The following is an 11,837-nucleotide window of genomic DNA, read 5'->3' on the forward strand; positions in this document are numbered from 1 at the left end:
AAGTCCTTTCTGGAGCAAACAGACAAGAGAAAGAAATAAAGGGTATTTAAATAGAAAGAGAAGTCCAACTACCTCTGTTTGCAGACAACATAATTCTCTATCTAAACCCTATAGTTGTGACCCAAAACTCCTTAAGCTGATAAACAACTTCCACAAAGTTTCAGGACACAAAATCAATGTACAAAATTTGCTAGCATTCCTATTCACCAAGAAGAGCCAAACTATGAGCCAAATCAGAGAGGCAATTTTATTCACAATTTCCACAAAAAGAATAAAGTACATATGAATACAGCTAACCAGGGAGGTGAAAAATCTCTACAATGAACATTAAAAAACACTGCTCAAAGAAGTCAGAGAAGACACAAATAAATGAAAAATCATTCCATGTTAATGGGAGAAAGAATTAATATCATTAAATGGTTGTACTGTCCAAAGCTATTCCTATTAAACTACCAATGACATGCTTCATGGAAGTAGAAAAAAGCTATTTAAAAATTCATATAGAACCAAGAAAGAACCTAAGTAGCCAAGGCAATCCTAAGCAAAAAGAACAAAGCTTGAGGCATCACATTACCCGACTTCAAACTATGCTACAGCACTATAATAACCAAAACAGCATGGTACTAGTACAAAAACAGACACATACACCAGTGGAACAGAATAGAGAGGTTAGAAGTAAGACCACATACCTACAACTATCTAATCTTTGACAAAGCTGGCAAAAACAAGCAATGGGGAAAAGATTCCCTATTCAATAAATGGTGCTGGGATAACTGGCTAGCCATATGCAGAAGATTGAAGGTGGACTTCTTCCTTATACCATACACAAAAATCAACTCAAGATGGATTAAATACTTAAATGTAAAACCCAAAAGTATAAAAGCTCTGGAAGACAACCTAGACAATACCATCCTGGACATAGAGGCAAAGATTTCATGATAAAGACACCAAAAACAACAAATAAAACTATTGACAAGTGGGATCTAATTAAACTTAAAAGCTTCTGCCCCGCAAAAGAAATTATCAATAGAGTGAACAAACAACCTATAGAATGAGGAAAAAATATTTACAAACTATGTATCTGACAAAGATCTAATATTCAATATAAGGAACTTAAATTTACAAGAGAAGAACAAAAAAAACCCTATTAGAAAGTGGCCAAAGCCCTGACTTATGAATGGCACTTCTGGACCCAGCCAGGGACTGAGGGATCTCACTGCCCTAAAGGAAAGAACACAGGCCTGTCTGGCTTTGCCACCTGCTAATTGTAGAGACCAAAGGCCTTGAGTGAACATAGGCAGTCGTCAGAAAGTGCATGCAGCAGGACTTGAGCAAGACCCGTGCTGTGCTAGCTTCAGGTCTGATCCAGGACAGTCATAGTGGTGGTGGTCAGGGGTGCTTGTGTCTTTCTTATCCCAGCTTTAGGTGGCTTAGAACAGAGAGAAAGACTCTGTATCTTTGAGAGAAAATAATGGTAGGGAAAAAGAGTCTCTGGCTAGTAAACCAGAAAATTCTCCTGGATTTTGTTGAAGGCTGTCAAGGTGGTACTTCTCTGAGTCTGGAAGAGTTACAGCATTATTGGGTATAAGGTCCCCCATAAAGCAGATATAGCTTAGACCACAACACCCAACTCTTTTCAAATATGTGAAAAGCCTTCCCAAGAAAGACAGCTACAAATAAGCCCAGACAATGAAGACTACAATAAATGCTCACCTTTTCTCTCTTTAAATTTTATTTTTTAAACCTCTCATATAGTGCTGCATGCCCAAGATTTTAATGTCAAGACACTGAAGAACATCTACTAGCATCAACACCATCCAGGAAAACATGACTTCACCAAGTGAACTAAATAAGGCACTGGGGACAAATCCTGGAGAAAAAGAGATATGTGATGTTTCAGATGGAGAATTCAAAAGAGCTGTATTAAAAAAAAAAACTGAAAGAAATTTAAGATAACAAAGTAAAGAAATTCCAAATTTTATCAGCTAAACTCAACAAAGAGATTGGAATAGTTACAGCAAATTAAGCAGAAATTCTGAGCTGAAAAATGCAATTGGCATGCTGAAGAATGCATTAGAGCCATGTAATAGCAGAATGGATCAAGCAAAGAAATAATGAGCTTGAAGACAGGCTCTTTGAAAATACATATAAGAGACAAAAGAAAAAGAATAAAAACAACAAATCATGCCGACAGGATCTAGAAAATAGCCTCACAAAGACAGATCTAAGAGTTATTTGTTTTAAAGAAGATGTAGAGAAAGAGGCAGGGGAGGATCTAGAAAATAGCCTCAGAAAGACAGATCTAAGAGTTATTGATTTTAAAGAAGATGTAGAGAAAGGGGCAGGGCTAGAAAAATTTATTCAAAGAGATAATAACAGAGAACTTTCCAAACCTAGAGAAAGATATCCATATCCAACTACAAAAATGTTATAGAACATTAAGCAGATTTAACCCAAAAAAGACTACTTCAAAGCATTCAACAACCGATCTTCCAACAATCAAACATAAAGAAAAGTTCTAAAGGAGGAAAGAGAAAAGAACAAATAACATACTGGGGAGCTCCAACACGTCTGGCAGCAGACTTTACAGTGGAAACTCTACTGGCCAGGAGAGAGAAGCAATAAATATTTAAAGTACTAAAGGAAAAAAACTTTTACCTTAGAATAGAATATACAGTGAAAATTTTCTTCAAATAAAAAGAATACTGACTTTTTCAGACAAACAAAAGCTGAAGTACTTTATGAATACCATACCTGTCCTAAAGGAATGCTAAAGGGAGTACTTCAATCAGGAAGAAAAGGACATTCACGAGCAATAAATGATCACCTAAAAGTAAAAAAAAAATCCTCACTGCTAATAGGATACAAAACAAAACAGAATATTATAACACTATAGACGGGTGTTGTGTAAACTACTCTTATTCAAGGTAGGAATACTAAATAATATCCAATCAAAAGTAATAACTACGACAACATTTCAAGACATAGCACAATAAAATATAAATAGAAACAACAAAAAGTTAAAAAGTTAAGGGATGAGCACGACCCGTCCTGAGCCGGCAGATGTGGTGGAAGCTCCGGAGCTCGGGAGCTCACTGAAGGACTGGAACGTGGACGGAAAGGAGGCCGCCCCAACAGCCGGAAGTCTGGGAAGGGGACAAACGCCTCCGGCGCCCCCCAGCAACAGCAGGGCGGCGCCACATTGGTCCTGCGCCAGGCCTGGCCGCCGGTGACTGCGGGACTCTCTGGGAGGCCGGCGGTGCTCGGGTGTAGAGGGAGACAGCTGCCCGGGGGCACGGGCGAGCGCCTCTGGGGGTCCCGGATCCAAGACCCGCGGCCCCGGGGTGGCGGTGACGCCTGGAGTCGTGCGGGCGTGGCTGGGCCGGGCTCTTGGGGCAGCCAGGCGCCGCTGCTGGCGTCTAGGCCACACCACCCTGAACAGCGCCCGCTCGCCTCTGATCTGTTGAAGCTAAGCAGGGTAGGGCCTGCTTAGTACTTGGATGGGATTCCGCCTGGTAATAGCGGGTACCATAGGCTTTTGGCTCCCCGCTCCCTCCCCCTTTCCCCCTTTTGTCTCCGTGCTTCCCAACTGCCCCCCGCCTCTGCTACCCCTTGACCACCCCCGCGCCCCAGCCGAAGCCCAGGACCTCGTCCTGAAGATCCTCCGCTGCAGCACCGCCAGGCAGCAGCATCCCACCTTTTCCGACTCGCCGCAGCCCCACCAGGAGCCCGGCTCCAACCCTGGCGCGACGGGACCGACCCCGAGGGCGAAGGCGCGGGTTCCCTGAGGTCCCGGGTGTCTTCACGCTCCCCGGACTCCCAGGCAATTCTATTCATTCTTCCAGCGACGCGGCAACCGTGCAAGCCGGGGGAAGGGGCGGGCAGGGACAGCGGGTCCCACAGACCCCAGCGAACACCTCCGCTCCAGAACCCGTGGGCTGCTTTCCCCAGGGGAAGGACATTGTCTTCGCCAGCCACGAGGAAATCCGTCCCTGTGCACCCGCTTTCCCAATGCCACAGACTTCGTGTGAACTCCAGTCCTGAGGACAGGAGAGAGATCCAGGTCTCACCCCGTGGACACGCTCGGTGCCACTGCTTCCAGCAGACAAACCAGCACACTCTACAAATCTCGGGGCCCACGGCACCAAGGAGACAGAAAGAAGCAAACAAAGGAAGGACCTTCTGAAACGCACCCCCAAAGCAACCAACCAATTCAAGAAAAAAAAAAACACACACACACGTCTCAGGGCTCCGTTGGTTTTCCTGGGTGGGGGTCCCTGACCCCCTGTTCTAGCCCGGCCCAAGCACCCTCCACCCCACCCCGGCCTGCTGAAAGGTGCCCTGTCTACCTAAGCAGAGCCTCCCTCTCCAAGGCTCTGTTGCTGTCGCTCTACAACTCCCTCACCCTCTCCCTTTCTCTACTTCCTCCTCCACTTCGCTCTCTACTGTGGGGCTGTCTCTTCCCCCCTCTGTCTCTCTCTCTCTATCGCTGTCTCTCTGTCCCTCTGGTTCTATTTCTCTATCGCTCTCTCCCTTGCTCTCCTTCTGTAGCAGGAGGAGCTGCAGACAAAACCCCTCAGACACCGAGTTGTAGAAGGAGGGGCTTTATTCAGCTGGGAGCATTGGCAGACTCACGTCTCCAAAAACCTAGCTCTCTGAATGAGCAATTCCTGTCCCTCTTAAGGGCTTACAACTCTAAGGGGGTCCGCGTGAGAGGGTAGTGATGGATTGAGGAAGCAGAGGGAAAGTGACTGGGGGCTGCATGCACTGGTAATTAGATCAGAACAAAACGGGACAGGGATTTTCACAGTGCTTTTCTATACAATGTCTGTAATCTATAGATAACATAACCGAGTAGGTCAGGGGTCGATCTTTAACTACCAGGCCCAGGGTGTGGCACAGGGCTGTCTGCCTGTGGATTTCATTTCTGCCTTTTAGATTTTACTTCTTTCTTTGGAGGCAGAAATTGGGCATAAGACAATATGAGGGGTGGTCTCCCTTCAAGCTCTCTGTGTCTGTGTCTTTGTGTGTCCGTGTGTGTGTGCCCGGGTGTGGTGTGTGTGTCCGTGTGTGTGTCTGCGCGTGTGCACCCGTGTGTATCCGTGTGTGTGTCAGGGTGGGTTTGCTCGTGGTAGTGGTGGGGTGTGTCTGGGTGTCCGTCAGCCCCTCTTTCCTGGGATGAGGCTGCCAGGGCTCTAGTGCTAGCACGGGGCAAAGCAGAGCCTTCCTGCCCCGTTGGCCACAGCGGGTCTCGTCGGAACAAGCGACGATGGTGTGGGCGTTGTGAGAAAAAGGGCCCGCGGGGCTGGGCCGGCTGTTAGCCCCTGGGCAGCCCTGGCGGCTCTGGGTGTGTGGGGCAAGAGGGGGCCTTGCAGGAGGCGCGGCCAGGAATCCAAAATAATTTTTCCACGGCAAGGCGGAGGACTGGAGGGTACCCCAGGACCCTGGGCTCTGGGCCCTGACGCCTCGGAGCACACCCCGTCCTAAGCGGGCCCCAGGTGTTGGAAGCTCTGGAGCTCGAGAGCCTGGGGAAGGCCTGGAGTGTCAGTGAGAGGGTGGCCGCATGGAGAGTCCAGAGCCCTGGCAGGGGATGGAGGCCTCTGGCGCCGCGTCGGTCTCGCGCTTGGTCTGGCCACCAGCGACAGCGGGACGCTCTGGGAGGTAGGCAGAAAGCGCAGCGCGGTGACTGGTGGTGCTTGGGCGTAGAGGGGGAGAGCAGCCCGGCCACGGGCAAGCGGCTCCGGGGTGCCTGATACCAGCCTCGCGGCCCCGGGTTGCCAGCCAGGTGCCATTGTCTACGGCCATACCACCCGGAAAATGAAAGAGACCCAAGCCGCGGCCCGTGGGCACGCTCAGCACCACTGCTCCTGCCACAGTGACGGGCGCACTCTACAACTTTCAGGGCCCACAGCACCAAGAGCACAGGGAGGAGCCAACAAAGGAATGATGCTACGAAATGCACCCCCAAGGCCACCAACCAATCCAAGTAAAAACACGTATCAGGGCTCCGTTGATTTTCCCGCAGGGGCGGCCCTGCCCCCCTGTTCCAGCCCGGCCCAGTCACCCTCCACCCTACCCTGGCCAAAGGGGACCCTGTCTACCAGATAGAGCCTCCCTCTCCAAGGCTCTGTTGCTCTCCCTCTGTAGCTCCCTCACCCTTTCCCTTTCTCTACTTCCTTCTCCACCTTGCTCTCTCTCTCTCTCTCAATCTCCCCAGTTCCTCTCTGTCTCTCTCTCGATGGCTGTTTCTCTCTCTCCTTCCGTTTCTATCTCTCCATCCCTCTGTCCCTTGCTCTCCTTCAAGTTGTCTGTGTCTTTGTGTGTCTGTGTGTGTGCTTGTGTTCTGACGCGTGCGCCCCTGTGCGTCTGTGTGTTTGGGAGTAGGTTTGCCAGTGATTGTGGTGGGGAGTGTCTGGATGTCCATCAGTACCGTTGTCCCAGGATCAGGCTGCCAACTCTATTGCCAGCGCGTGGGTGTCACAGTTGCTGTGATAGTCTCACACACGCAGGTGTGTGGATCTTGTTCATTTTCACGTAGACAACAAGAGCAAAACCAAAGAGAAAAGAAACATCCCGTACATCACAGCCTGACGATGCATTCTTGTTTCCTGCAAAATAGGGAGTCTCCAATATAGCCTGTTTGAAAACTGGAAAGCAGAGCACGGACATGATGCTGGTCTTCCACGCATTCCTGGAAGTTTCCGGGGCCCCACAGTGCTCGGGAAACAAACAGTCAACATGGTCACGCTTTCGGGGGGCAGAAACTTGAGCAACAGGCACCTTTGCAGAGGGCAAAGAACGTGGAATCCAGAATCACGCTTCAGTTGGCCTCAGTGTGACTCCCGTGTGGATGAGACTATCCGCCTCGAGCTCTGTTGCAGGGCTCAATGTGGGGATATGTCATCTGTGAACTGTGTGGATGAAAAGCAGACAACCACCTGAGTCTCAACTCACTGCTTTCTGGGGAATTTGCTCATTCCTTCGGAAATGGAATTGGTCTGAATTGCTCCAGGATGAAGTAACCCAGGCTGGCGATCCAGAGGGCCGCTGATCACCCCGCTGGCCAACGGGGCTGTGGGCCCAGCACTTAGCCCGCAATGGGAACCCAACATTTTCCCGGAGTGCTGGGTCCTGTTGGCTCTGGAGGCATAAGACCGTTTTTGTCTCTGCCTTCCGTTCTCTGCTTCTTGCTCCTTTTGTCCCTCCGTCCATCCTTCCCTCTGTTCTTCCCTCCCTCCCCCGGGTTTTTCCTCCCTTTCTCCCTCCCTCTTTCTCTCCCTTCCGGGGTCCCTCCTTCCACCCATCCTCTCCTAGCTCCATCCTTCCATCTCACTCTTTCTCCGTTCCTGTCCTCATCTCTGCCTGCCTTCCCTTTTGCCTGGAATGGGCAGCACCCCGGTTTGCACGGGGTCTCAGGTCTACATTTAGTTGCAAGGCCCTCCATGGTGCTGGCAAGGAGGTTGATGGGACACGGGTTGGCAAGTGATGGTGAGCGAAGAGGCAGAGGAGTCGAGCCGCAGAAAGGAGAACTGGCCTGGCTTCTGCCCCGGCCCAGTGTTTCGCGGACTGAGGTCTCCGCCAACCCGACTGAAGAACGCGGGGAAAAAGGGATGAGAGCTCCGCCTGGGCTAGTCAGAAAACCCAGGCTGCTGCCTGGAAACCCGCGTATGCGCAGTAGACAGCCCACCTCCCGGTACCTGGACCGGCCCTGGGATCCCCGGGATGCTCAGGAATTCTTTCTTGTCATTCTTGACAGCCCTCCTCTGTGTGGAGTCTCTCGCTGGACCTGGAACTCAGGGATCCTTGGTAGGTCAGCTGGAAGGGAAGACACGCCTCTCCATACCAAGCCTGAGGTTCACCGTGAAAGAGAGGCCGCCGCCCTGCCCCCACCCCGCCCCAACCCCGCTCCAACCTGCTCCTCCAGAAGAGCCCTGTGTTCTTCCTGGCTGATCTTCCACGTCCTTCAGCTCCCCTAGTGGCGCCGGATCTAGGAAAGATTGAGCCTTTTGCTGAAACTTTGGGGTTGACAGGAGCTCATCTAACAGGCTGGAGGTGAGTGCAGACGAGAGCCCCGGCTCCTGGAGCTGTTGGGAGGCGCCTGGATGGCTGGCATCTGTGCTTGACGCGGAGGCCTCCGGGGTCGCGAGCTCCGGAGGTGGAGGTGCCCCGTCTTCGGGTTTCCACGCCGCTCTGGCGACCTGGGGCTCCAGCCCCACCACGTACTCTGGTGGGACGTGGGTGGCGCAAGCACACCTTGCCCCTGTGACTCAGCTTGAGGGGGCCCAAGCTGTCCCACTGAGCACGCGCCCAGAAGGACGTCGCGCTGTGGGTTCTGGTCTTCCTGTCATTTGTTGGGGTGCAGAGACTACCAGGGAGTCTGAGGATGGGAAAGCCCCAGTTCCGGAGGAGCCAGGGCAGCGAACACAAAGCCCCGCATGCCCGGGCAGGTTGGGAGAGTCCTTCTGCCTGGGCAGCCTGGCTGGTTTGGAGCAGCGAGATGGCCCTTGCTGTCTGGCTCACGAAAGCCCCCTGTGGGAGAGCCCCAGGCGCGCAGGGCATGTGGGTTGCGGGAAGCGCGGTTCCCCACGCCCCGGTGTGGGTGAACTTGATAGAGGAGGGAGGAGGGTGACACCCACCGGGGGTGCTAATTAGTAACCATCGTGGCTTCAAAGAACTCAAATGAAAGGAAGACTTGTACTTCTCTCACTTTAAGTCCAGAGCTAGAAATGATTAAGCTTAGTGAAGATGTAGAATTTTCATAGCTAGAGAGAAGTCAATGCTTGGCTTCAAAACTTCTTTGAGGACCACTGCAGCTGGTGACTTTAAGTTACAGCCAGTGCTCATTGACCACTCTGAAAATCTCAGGACCCTTAAGAATTATGCAAAATCTATTCTTTCTGTGCTCTAGAAATGGAACATCACTGTCTGGATGACAGCACATCTGTTAATAGCATGGTTTACTGAATATATTAATCCCACTATTGACACCTACTGCTCAGAAAAAAAAAAAAAGATTCCTTTAAAAAGACTGTTGCTTGGCCAGGCATAGTGGCTCACACCTGTAATCCCTGCACTTTGGGAGGCCGAGGATCACCTGAGGTCAGGAGTTCAAGACCAGCCTGGCCAAAATGATGAAACCCCATCTCTACTAAAAATACAAAAACATTAGCCAGGCATGGTGGTAGTACCTGTAATTTCAGCCACTCGGGAGGCTGAGGCAGAAGAATGGCTTGAACCCTGGGGGCGGAGGTTGCAGTGAGCCGAGACCGCACCACTGCACTCAAGCCTGGGCAACAAGAGCGAAACTACGTCAAACAAAAAAAAAAAAAAAAAAAGAAGGAAAGAAAAAGAAAAAATAAAGAAAAAGAAAAAAGAAAAAAGATTGCTGCTTATTGACAATTCACCTAGCTATCCAGAAGCTTAGCTGGAGATGTACTTGGAAATTAATGTTATTTTCATGACGCTAATACAATATTTACCTTCAGCCTGTGGATCAAGGAGTGGTTTTGACTTTCAAGTGTTTTTATTAATTAATAAATGCATTTTGTAAAGGTATAGCTGTCATAGATGGTGATTTCTTTGATGAATCTGGATAAACTGAATTGAAAACCTTTTGGAAAGGATTCACCGTTAATCCTTTCATGATATTTGAACCTCCTCCCGTGAATCACAAATGTCCTTAATAGCAATCCTTAAGTGCCATTAAGGACATTTGTGATTGATGGGAGGAGGTTGAAATATTAACATTAACAGGAGTTTGGAAGAAGTTGATTCCAGCCCTCATGGATGACTTTGAGGGCTCAGGATGTCAGTGGAGGAAGTCCCTGCAGATGTGGTAGAAATTGCAAGACAGCTAGAATTAGAATTAGGGCCTTAAGGTGAGATGAAATTGCTGTAAACTCATGATGAAACTTGAACAAATAGGGAGTTGCTTCTTATGGACGAGCAAAGAAAATATTTTCTTGAGATGGAATATAATCCAGGTGGAGATGCTATAAACATTGTTAAAATGACAACAAAGGATTTAGAATATTCCATAAACCTAGTTGATAAAGCAGCAGCAGGGTTTGAGAGGGTTTACTCCAATTTTGAAAAAAGTTGTACTGTTGATAAAACGGTGCCAAACAGCATCACATGCTACAGGGAAATCTTTTGTGAAAGGAACAAACTTCATTGTTTGAAGAAATTGACACAGGCATCCAACTTTCAGCAGCCCCCACACTGATTAGCCAGCAGTCATCAATATAGAGGCAAGACCCTCACCAGGAAAAAGATTATGACTTGGTAAGGCTCAGATTTTCATTAGCATTTTTTAGCACTGATGTATTTTAACTTAAGGTATGTACACAGTTTTTTAGACATGCTATTAATTACTAATTATTAATTATTAAATGCTCATTAGACTACAATATAGTTTTAAGCATAACTTTTATAAGCACTGGGAAACAAAATGTTTATGCAACTAACTTGATTGTAACATTTGCCTTATTGCAGTGGTCTGGAACCAAACCCACACTATCTCTGACATGTGCTTGTAGGTTTTTGGTTGTAACATTTGCCTTATTGTAGTGGTCTGGAACCAAACCCACACTATCTCTGAGGTGTGCTTGTAGGTTTTTGGTTGTGACATTTCCCTTGTTGCAGTTGTCTGGAACCAAACCCACAATATCTCTGAGTATGCTTGTAGATTTTTGGTTGTTCTTTCTTTTGGGATGGGGTTTCGCTCTGTCGCCCAGGCCAGAGTGCAGTGGCATGATCACAGCTCACTGCAGCCTCCAACTGCTGGGTCAAGTAATTTTTCTACCACAGCCTGCTGAGTAGCTGGGACTACAGGCATGCAGCACTATGCCTGGCTATTTTTTTAAATACTTTTTCTGTGGAGACGGGATCTCACTATGTTGCCCAGCTCGTCTTGAACTCCGGGGCTCAAGCAATCCAGCCACTTCAGCCTCCCAAAGTGCAGCCATTACAGGCTTGAGACACTGTACCCAGCTTGTCTGCAGTTCTTAAAACAAAAACGGCCAGGTGCGGTGTCTGACGCCTATAATCCTAGCACTTTGGGAGGCCAAGGCAGGTGTATCACAATGTCAGGAGTTTGAGACCAGCCTGACCAAGATGGTGAACCCAGTCTCTACTAAAAATAGAAAAATTAGCCGGGCGCAGTGGCGGGCACCTGTAGTCCCAGCTACTCGGGAGGCTGAGGCAGGAGAATCGCTTGAACCCAGGAGGCGGAAGTTGCAGTAAGCCGAGATCGTGCCACTGCTCTCCCGCCTTGCGACAGAGCAAGACTCCATAAAAAAAAAAAGTAATTTAAAAGATTAAAAGTTAAGATAGATTTTTACAAATGTATATGTCTACCATTACAGTATCATACAGAATGGTTTTACTGCCGTGAAGATTCTCTGTGCTATGTGTATCCATCTCTTCCTTCCCCTTGGTCCATGGCAACCACTGATCTTTCTACTGTTCCCATAGTTTCACCGTTTCCAGAAAGTCATATAATTGGAATCGAACAGTACGTAGACTTTTCGGATTGGCTTCTTCTTTTAGCAATATGCATTTAAGTTTCCTCCATGTATTTTTTTGTGGCTTGATAGTTCATCTCCTGTTAGCAGTGAATAATATCCCATTGCCATTATGCTTTTGTCAAGACTCAGAAGGTACAACGTGAAGAGTAAACGTGAATGTTCACTGTAAGCTTTGAGTGATAATGAAGGGTCAAGGTAGGTTCCTCGTTGTCACAGGTGTGCTCCTGTGAGGCAGGAAGCTGTAGTGGGGAGGCTGTGTGTGGGGAAAGGGACATAGGAGAAGTCTGTACTCTCTGCTCCGTTTAGCTG

The sequence above is a fragment of the Gorilla gorilla genome, chromosome 23 (assembly GCF_029281585.2).
Source record: "Gorilla gorilla gorilla isolate KB3781 chromosome 23, NHGRI_mGorGor1-v2.1_pri, whole genome shotgun sequence".
Classification (NCBI taxonomy): Eukaryota; Metazoa; Chordata; class Mammalia; order Primates; family Hominidae; genus Gorilla; species Gorilla gorilla.